Raw genomic sequence first — 16,542 nt, forward strand, 5'->3', positions numbered from 1 at the left:
TCGCTGCACCCTCGCTGCGAGGGGGATCCAAGTTCCCATCAGCAAAAACACGTGGGTTTGCTATCCTGCCTCCAAAATGGTGGAATGAGCTCCCCATTGAAATCAGGACCGCAGAAAGCTTACACACCTTCCGGCGCAGACTGAAAACTCATCTCTTTCGACTCCACCTCGAGCGATAGAACTATTAACAAAGCACTTATATACTAATAAAGGACTGGCTTATCTAAAGCCAGTTGAGTAGCACTTGAAACGATTGGCTCTTTGAAACCTGATGTTCTTATATGATTCTGTTTTCTTCAAGGTTGTGTCTTCCTGGTCGAATGTACTTATTGTAAGTCGCTTTGGATAAAAACGTCAGCTAAATGCAATGTAATGTAATGTATTCCCATCTGCGGCGGGATTTGACGGTCATGGAAGCACGGCATTCGTTTGTGTCGGCTGCCCTTAAAGGCAATGTGAGCGTCCATTCCCATTGGATAACGGAGAATTGTACACCCGGAAGTAAGTATTCCTCTTACTGTCGATTGATTTTACAGTGATATCTGCACTACTCACCGACTAAAAAACACCAGATTATCCTTGTTAATTACACAACATTGATTGGTTTAAATTGTGTGCAATGCTTTTGTATTTTTCCCCTTCGATTCGGAGAAACAAATATTTTTTCTGAGTAAAGGATGGCAGAAGACACTACACTACCCAGAATCCCCAGCTATCGTTTGGACTACACCATGTGCTCTGTTTGACAAACCCCATTTTTTTCACCATTCATTCCAATGGCTGGTGTCTATGTCACGTGATCTTCAAAGGCCTAGAATAAGAACAGAATAAATTGCCATATAACTTCAGACTCCCATCTGATGCCATGTCCCGGCAACGATTCAAAGCCATCATGTAGTCTTTGCACCTGAGCAACACTGAAGAAGACGAGGAAAACAATCGCAAAAGGAACACCGCAGAGTACGACAGACTTTTCAAGATAAAGCCCCTGTGCACTGAAATCACTGCTGCCTGCAAAGCACATTTCCAGCCCTATCAAAAAATGTCAATAGATGAAAGAATGGTAGCATCAGAGCCCATATCAGCATGAAGCAGTACATGAAGGATAAGCCAACAAAGTGGGCGTACAAACTGTTTGTGCTGGCAGATTCCTCAACGGCATACACATGGAACTTCTTTGTGTACTGATTTGATATACTTTATTAATCCCCGTGGGGAAATTGTTTCTCTGCATTTGACCCATCCTAATGTTAGGAGCAGTGTGCTGCCATTTTGAACGGCGCCCGGGGAGCAGTGTGGGGAACGGTGCCTTGCTCAGGGACACCTCGGTAGCACTTGGTCTTGCCGGGACTTGAACTGGTGACCTTCCAGTTGCCAAGCCAAGTCCCTATGGACTTCGCCACCACCGCCGTACACAGGGAAGAGTGAGTTCACCACAGGCCAGGGACTCAGCTACTCCTCCGTGATGGACCTCCTGCCACTCCCTCTGCTTGGTTGGGGCAACACACTCTTCGTGGACAACTTTTACACGAGCCCTGCCCTTTTTGGGGATTTATCCACAAACACATTGGCTGTTGTGGGACATTCGAAAAAATCGAATTGGTTTCCCACAGACAGAGTTGAATGACCTTCCAAAAAAGACTGAAAGGGGAGATTTGCGTTGGATAAGGAGAAGCAAGCTCCTGTTCGTGAAGCGGATGGACAGCCGTGAAGTGTCCATGTGCTCCACAGTTCATGAAGCCTTCGGTGGACAGACTGTCAGGCGGAAAGTGGCTGGTGTGTGGCAGACTAAGACTGTTCCCTGACGATGTGCTGGACTACAACCAAAGCATTGGCGGCGTAGATGTGTCCAACGCTTTGATTGGGTACTACAGTGTTCACCACAAAACAATGAAATGGTAAAATACTTTTTTTTACCATTTTATGGACATTGCAGTGGTGAACAGCTTCCTTCTCCACAAGAAGAAGAGGAGGAGTGAGCCCAGCAGGATGAAGCCACACACCCAGAAGACTTTCAGGGAGCAGCTTGCTGCAGAAATGTTGGAGATTGCTGAAGTCCCTGCAGCACCACCACCATCCCCCCCCAACACTCACATGCATGCCCATGTTTTATGGGGAAGATGCCACCCAGTCCAGGAGGTACTGCAGGAAGTGCTCTGATGCTGGCATCAAAAGAGTGAAGACACCCGTGTACGCAAGTGCCAGGTCCTTCTGTGCTTCACTTAAAAAAATATCTGTTTCAAGGAGTGGCCCAACCAAATATTGTAACATTCAGGTAGGTATAAAGTTTTGCGAGTGTGTTGTTTATTACAAAAAAAGAGCTTGTTGTTTTTAACTACCTAGAGTGTGGTTTTATTGTTGGTAAATCTGCTCCAGTTGGAGTCAAACCTCATTTCCTATATTTCCTATTTCTTTTTTTTTGTAAACACTTCTATTTGGATGGAATGAATACCTATAATTATAATTCAATGTAATAAAAATGTCTTTTTTTTTTTGGAAAGCACTTTGAATTGCCTTGCGTTGAAAAGTGCTCTATAAATAAACTTGCCTTGCCTTGCTTCATGTTATGCCACTCCCATGATTGAATTCCCATGAGGGTGTGCCATTGAACCACGCCCACTCCTGCATTAGCATAACTCTGCTGACTGCATCTGGGCTGTACAAAGAGAACCATGTTAATGGTTAATACTGATTTGACCCCACAGTAAACTACATACAGTATATTTTGTTTGTGATGGGAAAAGTCCTTGGTCAGAGCTGTAGCCATGGGCTGGTTTACTGAGCAGCTGTTACCTGTTCAACTGACCTGAAACCTGCAGAAACTGTCGCTTGGCTGACTGGAACTTTTGATCCTCTTGTTCTTCCTTAAGAAATGCCTGGTATGACTCTAAATGGAGGTAAGCTCACTCTCAGTGGTGTGCTGGCCCATCTGCCACACTGTGGAGCTTGATGGCTGTCGGCAGTGTAGGTCCCATACCACGCAGGGAACTCTTCACTGCGGATCTGAGGATGGGCGGCTCGGTTCAGACTTCCCTAGTTTCCTGACATCGAAGCGGTGCCTTATTGCCGTCCCACTGTGCTCTAGCCCTGTGGCTGAAGAATTTCACAAATTGGTGTATTAGCCAGCCTATAGAGCCCATTTGTGAACCCGGAAATGCAAAATATATCAAATAATGTAAGAAATACAGTAAGGGGACTAGGTTTTTAAGACAATATTATTTTTGCGTTTTGTAAAGGCTTACAACTACACAAATATATTTTCTGCGTGTCAAAGAGTAAATGTGTTAAGTTACGGTTGAGATCATTGAACAGCTGCACCCTGGGTAAACTAATCTGTATCAAGATCTAGAGCAAATGTATTGATTACATTTTCATCCTGAGTCATTACATTACAGTACATTACATTGCATTTAGCTGACGCTTTTATCCAAAGCGACTTACAATAAGTACATTCGACCAGGAAGACACAACCTTGAAGAAAACAGAATCATATAAGTACATCAGGTTTCATAGAGCCAAGCATTTCAAGTGCTACTCAACTGGCTATAGATATGTCAGTCCTTTATTAGTATATAAGTGCTCTGTTAGCAGTTCTTTGTTAGTAATTATATCGCTCGAGGTGGAGTCGAAAGAGATGAGTTTTCAGTCTGCGCCGGAAGATGTGCAGGCTTTCTGCGGTCGTGATGTCAATGGGGAGCTCATTCCAGCATTTTGGAGCCAGGATAGCAAACCCACGTGTTTTTGCTGATGGGAACTTGGGTCCCCCTCACAGCGAGGGTGCAGCGAGTCGTTTGGCTGATGCAGAGCGTAGTGCACACGCTGGGGTGTACAGTTTAACCATGTCCTGGATGTAGGAAGGGCCAGATCCATTCGCAGCATGGTACGCAAGTACCAGTGTCTTGAAGTGAATTCTAGCAGTTACCGGAAGCCAGTGAAGGGAGCGGAGGAGCGGAGTGGTGTGGGAACATTTAGGAAGGTTGAAGACCAGACGAGCCGCTGCATTCTGGATGAGCTGCAGCGGTCGGATGGCACATGCAGGTAGACCAGCCAGGAGGGAGTTGCAGTAGTCTAGGCATGAGGTGACGAGAGCCTGGACCAGAAGCTGCGTCGCTTTCTGGGTCAGCTGGGGACATATCTTCCTGATGTTGTAAAGCGTGTATCTGTAGCAACGGGTTGTAGCAGCGATGTTTGCAGTGAAGGACAGGTTGTTATCTAGGATCACACCCAGATTCCTTGCAGTCTGGGTCGGGGAAACAACAGAGGTGCCGATGTTGATAGTCAGGTCAAGAGTGGGACAATCGTTTCCCAGAAGGAAAAGCAGTTCAGTCTTGTCAAGGTTGAGCTTGAGGTGATGAGCGCACATCCACTGAGAGATGTCAGCTAGACAAGCAGAGATGCGTGCGACGACCTGGGTCTCTGAGCGGGGAAAGGACAGAATCAATTGGGTGTCGTCAGCGTAGCAGTGGTATGAAAAACCATGCGGGCTAATGACAGATCCGAGCGAGTTTGTGTACAGGGAGAAGAGGAAGGGACCAAGAACAGAGCCCTGAGGGACCCCTGTAGTTAATTGACAAGGGTCGGACTCGGACCCTCTCCAAGTTACCCTGTAGGTACGGTCTTTGAGGTATGAGGTGAGGAGGGAAAGTACAGAGCCTGAAACTCCAAGTTCTTGGAGAGTGCGAAGGAGGATCAGATGGTTCACCGTGTCGAATGCAGCAGACAGGTCAAAAAGGATGATGACAGAGGAGAGGGATGCTGCTTTGGCAGTGTGCAGTTCCTAAGTGACAGCAATGAGAGCAGTTTATGTGGAGTGACCTGCCTTGAAACCAGACTGGTGCGGATCCAGAAGGTTGTTCTGATGGAGATAACAGGAGAGTTGTTTAAAGACAGCGCGTTCAAGTGTTTTAGACAGGAACGGGAGTAGAGAGACAGGCCTGTAGTTTATAACATCAGACGGGTTGAGAGTGGGTTTCTTGAGGAGAGGGTTTACTCTTGCCTCCTTGAGACTGTTTGGAAAGTGACCAGAAGTTAGAGAAGTGTTGATGAAATGGGTGAGAAACGGTAGAATATCAGGAGCGATAGTCTGAAGGAGGTTTGAAGGGATAGGGTACAGAGGACAGGTGGTAGGGCGGGCAGAGGTAATGAGGGTAAGAACTTCACTTGGCGAGAGAGGGGAAAATGAGGTTAGTGTGCGGGTGGAAGGAGGGTCTGGTGACCCAGCGGTGAGTAAAGGTGAGTCAGAAAAAGAAGAGCGAATATCATCAACCTTTTTTTCAAAGTGGTTTGACAGAAGTGAGGAGGGGGGAGGGGCTATGGGGGGGTCCAAGAGGGTGGAGAAGATGGAAAATAGTTTTTTGGGATTGGAATAGGAAGATTGGATCTTATCTTGAAAGAAAGTGCTTTTTGCCTGAGAGATCGAAGCAGAGAAAGAGGAGAGGAGAGCCTGATAGGTTAGGAGGTCGTCGCGGTGTTTGGATTTCCACCGTTTCCGCTCTGCTGCCCTAAGGACAGTTCTATTAGCACGCAGTGCGTCATTTAGCCAGGGAGCAGGAGGGGACTGACGAGCCTGCCGAGATGTGAGAGGACAGAGAGAGTCCAGAGAGGATGAGAGAGTAGAGAGGAGAGTTTCTGCAGCAGAGTTTGGAGGCAGGAGTTGGAACGAGTCAGAGGAAGGGAGGGCTGAGAGCACCGATGAGGCAAAGGTAGAGGGGGAGAGGGAACGGAGGTTACGGCGGACAGGTGCAGGATGAGAAGAGATTAGTTTGTTATGTTTGGAAAGGGGTAGAGAGAATGAAATGAAGAAGTGATCAGATGTGTGGAGCGGGTTTACAGAGAGGTTAGAAGTAGTGCAGTTCCTTGAGAATATGAGATCAAGGACATTGCCAGCTTTATGAGTTGGTGGGGATGGAGACAGTGAGAAAGCAAAGGCGGTTAACAGAGATGTTAGTTCGTCTATCTTCCCCGTCTGGAGGTTGAAGTCTCCGAGAAGTACAGCGGGAGGGCCAGTTTCAGGGATGTGTGAGAGGAGATTATCTAATTCCTCCAAGAAGTCCCCCAAGGCGCCTGGTGGACAGTAGAGAACAACAATGGTTAATTGTATAGGATGGGTTACTGTGACGGCATGGAATTCAAAGGTGGAAGGAGTGCAGTTAGGTAGCTCGAAGAGGGAAAAGCTCCATTTGGGAGAGAGTAGGAGACCAGTGCCACCTCCTCTGCCAGTGGGTCTGGGTGTATGGGAGAAGGAATATGCTGTGGAGAGAGCTGCTGGGGTGGATGTGTTGAATGGAGTAATCCAGGTCTCAGTGAGAGCAAGGAAATCCAGGGTCTGCAGGGAGGCGTAGCCAGAGATGAAGTCAGCCTTAGGAACAGCTGACTGGCAGTTCCACAGGCCACCTGAAACTAGATGTTGGATCTCAGTGGAGCACGTGGGATAGACGAGACCAGGCCGGTTATAGCGATTACGAGATACACGGGGCCAGTGATAATTGCGAGAAGACACATGAACAGGAATGGAGAAAATACACATGATTATAGCATGAGGGGCTAGAAAGCTAAATAAAATAAAATAAGACACCAGCGATACTTAGCTCAATCAGAGTAGGATTTGCCTCCTCTTTGCCACCCTCGTGACTCCAGCAGGAGTCCAATGTCTTTGTCAGACTTAGAGACTCCCGCAGGACTCCAATGTCTTCGGCTGTCTGACGCTCCAGGAAAGAGCTACCTAAAATGGACACCTGATTGCTGTGAGAAAAAAGCTGAGTTCGCCCCTCTAATTAGTTAACTCTCTACAGCTGATGGGCGACAGCAGAGAGGCCCTGCCTATTGTAATGCAGGCTTGAGTGCCTACTGTGTAACAGGTTCACGTGAGTAGATCTGAGATTTAAAATCTCTCAAAAGCGCCGTTTTAGCTACAATAACTACAGAACAATTATACAGAGTAGAATAAATGAAACAGAGAAGTCTAATTAAACAAGAATATAACTTACATTATTACATGGCTTAGTTGAATACTCAATTCTGATTGATAAATTCAGAACACGTGACACGTTGTTAATACCGAACAGACAGACCGCTGTCAAGGACTTATTGACCGTTGTTAAGGACGCTCACATCTTCAGAAAGAAGTCCGGTCGATTTAACCGTATACAGTTGCGCTGAAAAGCAAACTGCATGCAGTTTGCTTTTCGAATTGGGACAAGAAAAACAGCGCAGAAGTAACGGGGCAGAAACCCTCCTTTTTACGCAGCGGTCCAGACATAGACATCAAACGGCGACACATATTCAGTTGCCAGTTACTTTGTCATTGGGGCAGGGATATCTAGATACTTTCCAAGGTTTGACATAATGAATTGTGCTACTTTTAAAGCAAGGAGCGATGTTTTCAAATCTGTAATCAAAAAGCTCCTCAAAAACGCAAGCAGTTCCTACCGTTAGCTTTTCAAACTGACAAGACAAGAGACGCTCTAACTGTTTTTCAAATGTAACAGTTTGAAAAGCAAGCAAACTGTCTGATTGTCTTTAGTTTTCCGCTGTCGTGTGATAGCAACATGGAGGATTTTAACATTAATTTTAATATATTTGGAGAGCACAGTAATTTGGAGGAATGGTTAGTGGCTGATGAGTCCCCAGTGAAGAAAAGAAAAAGACAAGAGGGACAAGAAAACAGCGGAGAAGTAACGGGCAGAAACCCTCCTTTTTATGCAGCGGTCCAGACATAGACATCAAACGGCGACACATATTCAGTGTGCAGTTACTTTGGCATTAGGGCAGGGATATCTAGATACTTTCCAAGGTTTGACATAATGAATTGTGCTACTTTTAAAGCAAGCAGCGATGTTTTCAAATCTGTAATCAAAAAGCTCCTCAAAAACGCTATCGAAGCTATTCCTGCCGTTGCTACGTTAGTTCAAACGGTAACAACGGACTATTTTTCTTAGCGGATGCATGTCAATTTAAATCAATACAACTATTTTTTAAATCAATAAAATCATTTTCTAAATCCATAAAAGCATTTCAATTAATATTGGGAGTCATACGGTCACTTTGTTGAGAATGTGGCCATGTAATAAGCGGGATAATGTGCAGCGACTTGGTCATTATGGGGAAAAGAACACCGACAGGCTGATCAGCAGCCCGACGCGAAGCGGAGGGATCTAGATCGGCATGAAGGTGGTTGCTGCGTCAATAGGTATTGTCGTCACCCGGTCTAGATGCACACTGAGTTCTTCAGTTTTTGAATGCGGTATTTGAATGCCTTTTTAGCTGGAAGATGACTAATTCACGCTGTTGTATACTTCACGCAATCAGCTGAGAGGCCCTGCCTATTGTAATGCAGGCTTGAGTGCCTACTGAGACCTGTGTAACAGGTTCACGTGAGCAGATCTGAGATTTAAAATCTCTCAAAAGATTTTTTTTTTTCTTTTTCGTTATAGTTGTATTTGACAAAAATAATAATACACTTATATAAAATAAGTTTCATAAGTAACTCGAAGCTAGAAAACAGAACATTACATAAATAATATGCTCTCTATTTGGAGGAAAAAGACCAACAGGCCAACAAGTCCATCCTCATTGTCCAACTATTATTATTGGTCTAGGTTTTTAAATGTCCTTGTTTTACATTTACTAGACCGTTAAAATAGTCGATCTTGCTTGAACTTAATCAACAATAACTCTCCCTGAATCTTAAACGGACACAAGACTCATTCTTCCTTTGATATAAAAGGTCCTCCACTGGGCCATAAATGTTATATACAGAGATATTCAGAAGCAAAGTATCTGTTGGCTCTGGAACACAGAAAACATTTTAAAGTCAGCTGGCGTGGGTTTAAATCTCTATCACAGCTTGGATGAACAAAATAATGTAGCACTCTGTTTGTTAAATGTAACCCTGGAACTCCCAGCTCAAAAGCTTCACATTGTAAGGCACATTACTTCCCGAGATTCATCCAAATGAAATCAGTAGTTTTCAGCTGTGCTATTTGGCGTGTCTGAAGGGATTTCAATGTCAGTCAGTCAGCAGGTCATTAAAGCGCTCCAATTTTTCCATTCATTTCACCTTCAAATCTATCCATCAGCTTTGGTGTGTATTTATTTGTTGATGATGGGCAAGTATTAGCAGGCAAACACGCTAAACTACCATGGTGAACATAGTAAATATTGTTCTCCTTAATAGTCTTTCTTGTTTCAAGAAGGATAAAAGCTGCATCGTGAGGGTAATCAGAATGTAAGCTCTCATAGACAATAGACCATGTCTTTCTTTTACCACTCTCTTAAAAACGTACCATTAGAAATAAATCTCTGAGGATTAGAAATACACTGAACAAAAATATAAACGCAACACTTTTGTTTTTGCTCCCATTTTTTATGAGATGAACTCAATGATCTAAAACATTTTCTATATACACAAAATAACCATTTCTCTCAAATATTGTTCAAAAATCTGAAAAAATCTGTGATAGTGAGCACTTCTCCTTTGCCGAGATAATCCATCCCACCTCACAGGTGTGGCATATCAAGATGCTGATTAGACAGCATGATTATTGCACAGGTGTGCCTTAGAATGGCCACAATAAAAGGCCACTCTGAAACGTGCATTTTTGCTTTATTGGGGGGGTGTGGGGGGGTCCGAAAACCAGTCAGTATCTGGTGTGAGGGGTAGGGTTAGGGTTAGGGTAATGTTGTGAATCGAGTGGCCTGTGTTCGTCGTCCATTACATACGCCTGCCCATACCATAACCCCACCACTACCATGGGCCACTCGAAAACAAAACCAAAGTGTTGCGTTTATATTTTTGTTCAGTGTAATATAAGAGCAAAACCAATAAGAGAAAGGAGACAATGAGCCAATGGGGAAATACAGATCATTTTTACCAGCTAATGTCTCCCGTTTGGGAAACAAAAGACTCTCCTCAATGAATGTCGGAAAAGGGGAAAACATAACTGCTAAGCCTTCAGTTATATAATAAACGAACAAAGTAGCATTAACCTGGATATGTGTTCTTGGATTCAAGCTATCACTTTGATCATTACCTAATAATGACTTTTAAGCTTGTGAAAATGTGCCTGTTTGTTGAACCTGCTTTAGAAAGTGTCAGAAAAAAAGAGGTACCCTTTTGCTCAGTGGACAAACGTTTACTGGTTTAAATTGCCTTTGCTTGATACATGGTTTTTTCACCTTTTGTGCTTTAAAGCAACACTTTTCATTTCATCTTGGCTTCTTCTTGTGAACATTAACTTGTTACCGGTTAACAGTGGCGGCGCTAGGGGGTGGCTACTTGGGCTCAAGCCCCGGATGTTTTCTGAAAAGCCCCGGATGTTTCACTTAAACATTTTTTTTTTTTTGAAAACGTCTCGGGAGTAATGTGCAGTACCGGAGTCCACCAGAGAGGCATCCGCTGCGGGACATTAGCCTGCATACTGCGTAGCCTGCCCTGAAGTAGAAGTGATCCTTCCTAGTGCCTGACGAGTTTTAAGCTAATCAGTGACGTGCGGTGAGGTTCATGGCTGGTGAGGCCCTCACTCTTTCAGAGTCAGATTTACAAATATTATATTTTGACCTTAAAGGAATGGTATGCTCATGACACTCATTTTTTAAAAATTATCATCCGATAAAACAGACCAGTCTCTGCCAGTCTCTCTCTCTTTTTTTTTTTTTAATCCGATGACATTATCAGTGATTTTAAACTGATTATATACCGAAATAACATCAACACTGTGGGCGCCGCCATTTCCCGGACGTGACGTAATCCATGCGTTTGGTTTTCGAAGACATGTTGATCTCCATGTTATTTACTGTAGTTTCTCTCTTCAAATATGCCTCACTGTATCGCGAAATATTGCCATAATTCGGATAGGAACAATCCACGGAATGCTCGGTTCCATCTGTTGCCAAAAGGTAAGCATAAGAAGTACATTCGGAGGCAGTGGCTAGCGAAATGTGGCCGGCCCATAAAATCGTGATTCTATGGCCAGGGACAACGAAGCTGAGTATGCTAAACTAGAGAGGGAATCGCTAGCAAGGGTGGTACTACATGCATACATATAGTATCTTATATCATCTTCCTGTTATACACACATGCATTTCCAAACATCTGGACTACATATGTTGCAAATGTATTATCTTTTCAATTTACACACGGCATCTATTGCACGTCTGTCCGTCCTGGGAGAGGGATCCCTCCTCTGTTGCTCTCCCTGAGGTTTCTCCCATGTTCCCTTTAAACTGTGGGTTTTCTGCTGAAGTTTTTCCTTGTACGATGTGAGGGTCTTAGGACAGAGGGTGTCGTATTGTCATACTGATATGTATGGCTGAATTCCCCCATCCAATCTCTTCACATTGGTCAAAACTTGTTCCTCTGCTGACGAGTCCGAACTGAAATACTCAACCATGTTTCCGTGTGTTGACAAAGTGAACGCATGGATGACGTCACGACCATCACGTGACTACTGAAAATGGCAAACATGGCGGCGGCCAGACGGAATATACAGGTCTTGATAAAAAAGAGCTATAAAATCATTATTTACCGGGGAATATCGCTGATTTCTTCAGGGTATGGTTTAAACATAACGTTTCACTAAATACTGAAGTTTTGATTAATTATCTAATGAGTGGACTATTCCTTTAATCAAAATATTCGGTTATTTTCAAAAGCTTTTTTAGTCTGATGATTCGATTCATTTTAAACAGACCGTTCAACAAAAGGATACCCAAAATCTAAACATTGGATTGTTCTTTCTTAGTAAGATCCCATTTTCATTACAATGGGGGTCTTACCTTGACTTGAAGATGAAGTCCATGCTATCCTTCTGGACAACAATCTCCATTACTTTTTTGTAAAAGTCCTCCTTATCTTCCTGTAGTTTCAAAAGTCTAGTTTGTTGTTTGCGTCTACCGTCTCTGCGTAGAATAACAGTAGCAACAAGAACCTGTGGGCGCCCCCTTCAGTGCGGCAGAGGTTATGGCTGCCTCCCCCTGGTGCTTTTTTCATTGCCATTGTATGATGAGACCAGCGAGCCTAAATATCATACGTGAAATAAGTTATTTAGAGACTATGGATGGCGAGGATAAATGTAATAAAGGGATCTACAAACATTACATTGGTGACATACAGTGAGATGATGCAGGCATGTGCTTAGGGCCCGCTTTCCAGCCAGTTTCTGTGGGGTGACGCATCCTGAGGTGAGGCAGAGCTCACCTGTGCCTCACCTCACCCCACAGTAACTGGCTTGAGCGAGCTCACAAAATAAGTGCCCGCGTTAAATTAGTGGCCGCGCTCCAGCCAGTTACTGTGGGCTTACGAGAGGCAGAGCACGTCCCTGCCTCACTTCTCATCGCTACCCGTAGTTGTAGCGGAGCTCGGCAAATTTGCTGATTTTGACTATAAAAAGCGATTGGAATCATACATAAATCACATTTACAACACAGATCAGTGGAGACATTTTATTAGTATTACTATTTAGTTTTTCTTTAGTTGTTTTTCCGTTACATTGGAGTATGACAGGTGAGGCTCTGCCTCCCCTGACTGCACGTCGCTGAAGCTAATAGCCTATACAGTTACGGCCCGTCTACACTACAGCGTCGACAGCATCGAAAGCTCCAAGCTGCTCCAAGCTGCCCATTCACTTTCAATGGGGTGACGTCACGTAGCCGCGCTTTTTCGCCGAACTGAATTGTGGGTAGCAGAGCCTGGACTCCGGCGTCCAGGCGACCAGAAGTTGAACAATGTTCAACTTCTGGTCGCCTGAGACGCCGGAGTAGCCAGCGCCAGCCAATCAAATCCCGTTTCCCAAAATCTGACAGCTGAAGCTGTAGCCAATCAAACCGCGTCTAAGCTGGGAGAGATATCCCGCCGTTCATTTCTATATTTCAAAAAGAGTCGGAGGAGAAACTAACTATTGCCGTAGCGAATCACCCGGTTTTGTATGACCAGACCCTCTTCACCTACCGGGATACAAACCGGAGGAACCAGGCATGGAGGGAGGTGGCAGAGACAGTGGGGGAAACTGGTAGGTTTTCGCCTGTTTGGGGAGTTTATATATATATTGCTCCCATACAATCCCCGGGGTTTTTTGCTTTGTATGTTGGGGGCGGGAGATTCATGTGATTGGTTGTTGGCCGTGTTGCTTGAATAAAATCCCCAAGCTCCAGACACGCCCAGCTCCAAGCTATTTTTGGAGCTGTAGTGTGGACGCTCCGTTATGGATATTAGAAAGTTATTGTCATTGAAGCAGGCGCCACAAGCTGCAGCAGCAGCAGCAGCAGCAGCAGCAGCAGCAGTATCAGCAGCTGACAACAATGTCATCACCAGCAGTGAAGAAATGGATGATGTTTCAGGTTTGTGAATCTAATGGTGATATCTGCACTCTGGCTGACTGAGTAAGAAGTGAAAAAGAGTGATGTGACGTTATAGCTAGTAAACATAGAGTAACCACACTAAGTATACCCTTATGTTAGTATGTATACAGAACATGGCTAAAAATTATCCTAAGATGTAACGTTAACCCTTCATACCTCAGTCTACTTTTAAGACACTAAAATAACGTATTCCATTTTTTATTTTGTTTTCGCACGTGGAATTATACCGGCTCTCGTTTCAGTACACATAACAACGGAACTGACAGGCAACCCTCTGAATCAGACTCCGATTGGCTGTGACTGCATCCACTCAGAGTGTCCGATTCAGAAACGTGACTCTTACACATTTTTTACGTCACAAACAAAGATGGTGGATGAGAATAGATCTATAAAACGATAAGCAATGCGCCAGAATCAAGGTGAGACTATCCGCATTCTTTAAAACTCTACGCACATTCGTTTCACCTTAATAAGTAAACGACTGTTTGAGTGAGTTAAGGCATTAATTTGCTTCATTAAAGGGTGTTAATTAGTGTTCTCCAGTGCCTTTTGTCTGCTTTAAGGTGTTATTAAGGTAGGGTTAATGTTGCTCTCAAAGTGCACCAGATTGATGCTTTCAACTTCAATATTTAAAAAAAAATGTTCGGTCCACCCCCCACTTATAAAAAATAGCACTGTACCCCTGCATATTTTTTATATGTTTATAAAAAAAACATTATTGTGCTTTTTATTATGTTTTTAATTATTGTTTTATTATTGTACTCCCATTGTGTTATTTAATATTGTAGTTACTGCCTGTACAGCACTTTGGTCAACTGAAGGTTGTTTTAAATGTGCTATATAAATAAATAAAGATTGAGATTGAGATTACTTACAGAAATTCACCTAATTGTGCAATTTAGATTTGATTCCTAAATGTTATTTACTGTAGGGTAACAAAACACAATCAAGTCGAGCTTACAATTGCAGTGTGTTGCACCTTCCCACCAGACTCGGCGCCAGAACAAATCTAAAGGGAGGGCATATGATTTTCACTTTTGAAACATTGTGTGTGTGGCAGCACAAACACTGGTAAATCACGAGCAAGGCACACTGGTTAAGGATGGCACTTTCCTCATCGTTGCACTCGGAGAGAAATAGTAGAGACGGAGACGATGAACTGCTGTTGGCTCTATTATGGCATTTTGCATGTCGTGAGAGGTGTAAGTTGCTGTGTGGGGAATGCTTTCCATTATTTTGGCCAACTCTGCATCTTTGTGCAGTGTATACTCAAACAGCGATAGGAAGAGCCCACTGCCTGACTCGGACATGCTGTGGAGTGAATCATGGTCACCTCTAAGAGGGAGTTGGTTGACAGCTAAAAACGCTATAATATCAACGACAGCTGACACGTAATAACGGCTCCGTGCCAGCTGATCTGCACCAAAGTACTAATTTCCTTATTTAGTACCTGTACCTTTAGTATCTGTCTCTCTCTCTCCACAAACTCTCACATGAAATGTGAGAGTTTGTTGCGGCATGCCTTAGTAGTCCTTAGCAGTCTGTAATGCGTGTTTCCAGTAGCAAAAACCTTTGACAGTAAAAGCTGCATCAGATGAAGACGTATTTACTTTAAACTGTCTACAGGGGAAACAAAAGACTGTGTCTGCTTTTAACGAATATTCAAGCCATGGTCTGTTGTTGTACCATGCAGCGGCAAAAGTGCGCATCTTTCCTGAAAACAATCTCCCTGGATAACGATCCAGTTTCACCTGGTTGGGTTTATTAACCACAAGATCACCTGGGGCTGTTGGTCTTTGAGCGGTTGCTGTCCCAATAGTAGCTGTTGATGTGCTGCAAGGTAGCGTCTGTAGTGGAGGCACCGGCACGGAAGAGGAGGATGCTGGCGGGTGTGGTACAGGGTATGGCAATGCAGGTGGTGATGGTAGGGGCACAAGGAGCTGTGCCTCGGAGGACAGCGTTGGTGGCGGCCGCCTTGATGAGTCAAGGCTTGGGCTCGATAACTCAGCTCCGGCATTTGCCGAGGTCAAGCTTGTGACATGAAGGCGTGCTGCTGCAACGGCAGGTGCAGGGTCGCCAGCAGCACCATCGGCTGCAGTTCTTTCATCGATATTTCGCTTTAACAAATCCTTAGACCTTTTAAGCCAATTTCTGATGTCCATTTTGTAATTCAAACAGAAATGGAGTGCACAATGAACAATAAACAAATCCAGAATAGGCGTCAGAGTGTGACGCTGTGATTGGTCTAAATGTGGACGAATCACAAATCACAACAGACACATTAATTTATTTGACGTAGCCTGCGATTTTTAGTTTTAGTTACAATCTGACATCACATACATCGTAGCATAAAAGTTCACAGTTTATTTATAATTTTAAAAAAATATATATTTTAATTTTTATAAATAATAAAAATCGTGTTTATTGGGGGAGGGCAGGAATGTCAAATGGGAGGGCCTGGCCCTCCCACGGCGCCGGGCATGCTTCCCACAAATCACCATTTATTTTGCCACTTGCGTATAGTAGGAATATAAAATTGTATTCGTACATCAAGCTTTTTGATTCCTGGCAATCCCACCCAGGTTTTTGTGTGGTCAATAATATATGGAAATGCCATTTAAAAGGGACCATTAGAGAAACTGCAGATTTTAAAACGTTTTACAATGGTTTCCACACTGCTGGTTCGTGCTTTAAAGAACTGTTTTGGCCAGCATCTGTAACATTTAGGGCACATTTTCCTTTGAGCATTAATGCGTCATATCTAATACACACATCGGCCCACTTCTGAAACTGCTAGCCCTATGATAAAACAGAATCTTAAAATTAGTATTTTAAATGCCTACCTCTGACCAGTAAAACATTCAGTCTGGAAAGACAATTATATTATCGAGGGCCTTCAGTACCTCAGAGGGCGAAGCACTGACAAGGGACAATATGCTTGGATGGCATTCATTTGCAAGAAGGAGATTACTACCCAGGAAGTGCGCTGTTGTAAAGTGAGTCGGCTGGCTTATAATATGTGTGAATAACCTTGAAAATTGCGTTCAGGGTACAATAGATGAAACCCATCCCATCGTTCTTCAGTCACTAGACTACAATGTTAATATTGCAGCAGCAGAAAGGGAAATATGATTTCAGTTTACACAAGACAGGAGAGGAACACGCTGAGAATAATTTTACCTCCAT

At 43.8% G+C, this 16,542-nt stretch overlaps 1 long non-coding RNA gene across 1 annotated transcript in view; it reads left to right on the forward strand.

The window, feature by feature from the left end:
• Positions 1–8,091: 8,091 nt before the first annotated feature.
• Positions 8,092–16,542, forward strand: part of LOC139435929 (uncharacterized) — a 46,111-nt gene continuing 37,660 nt past the window's right edge. Inside the window, exon 1 of the long non-coding RNA XR_011645134.1 lies at positions 8,092–8,188. This is a non-coding gene — a long non-coding RNA (uncharacterized lncRNA). The remainder of the gene's footprint in view (positions 8,189–16,542) is intronic.

This window comes from Pseudochaenichthys georgianus, chromosome 21, assembly GCF_902827115.2.
Source record: "Pseudochaenichthys georgianus chromosome 21, fPseGeo1.2, whole genome shotgun sequence".
Classification (NCBI taxonomy): Eukaryota; Metazoa; Chordata; class Actinopteri; order Perciformes; family Channichthyidae; genus Pseudochaenichthys; species Pseudochaenichthys georgianus.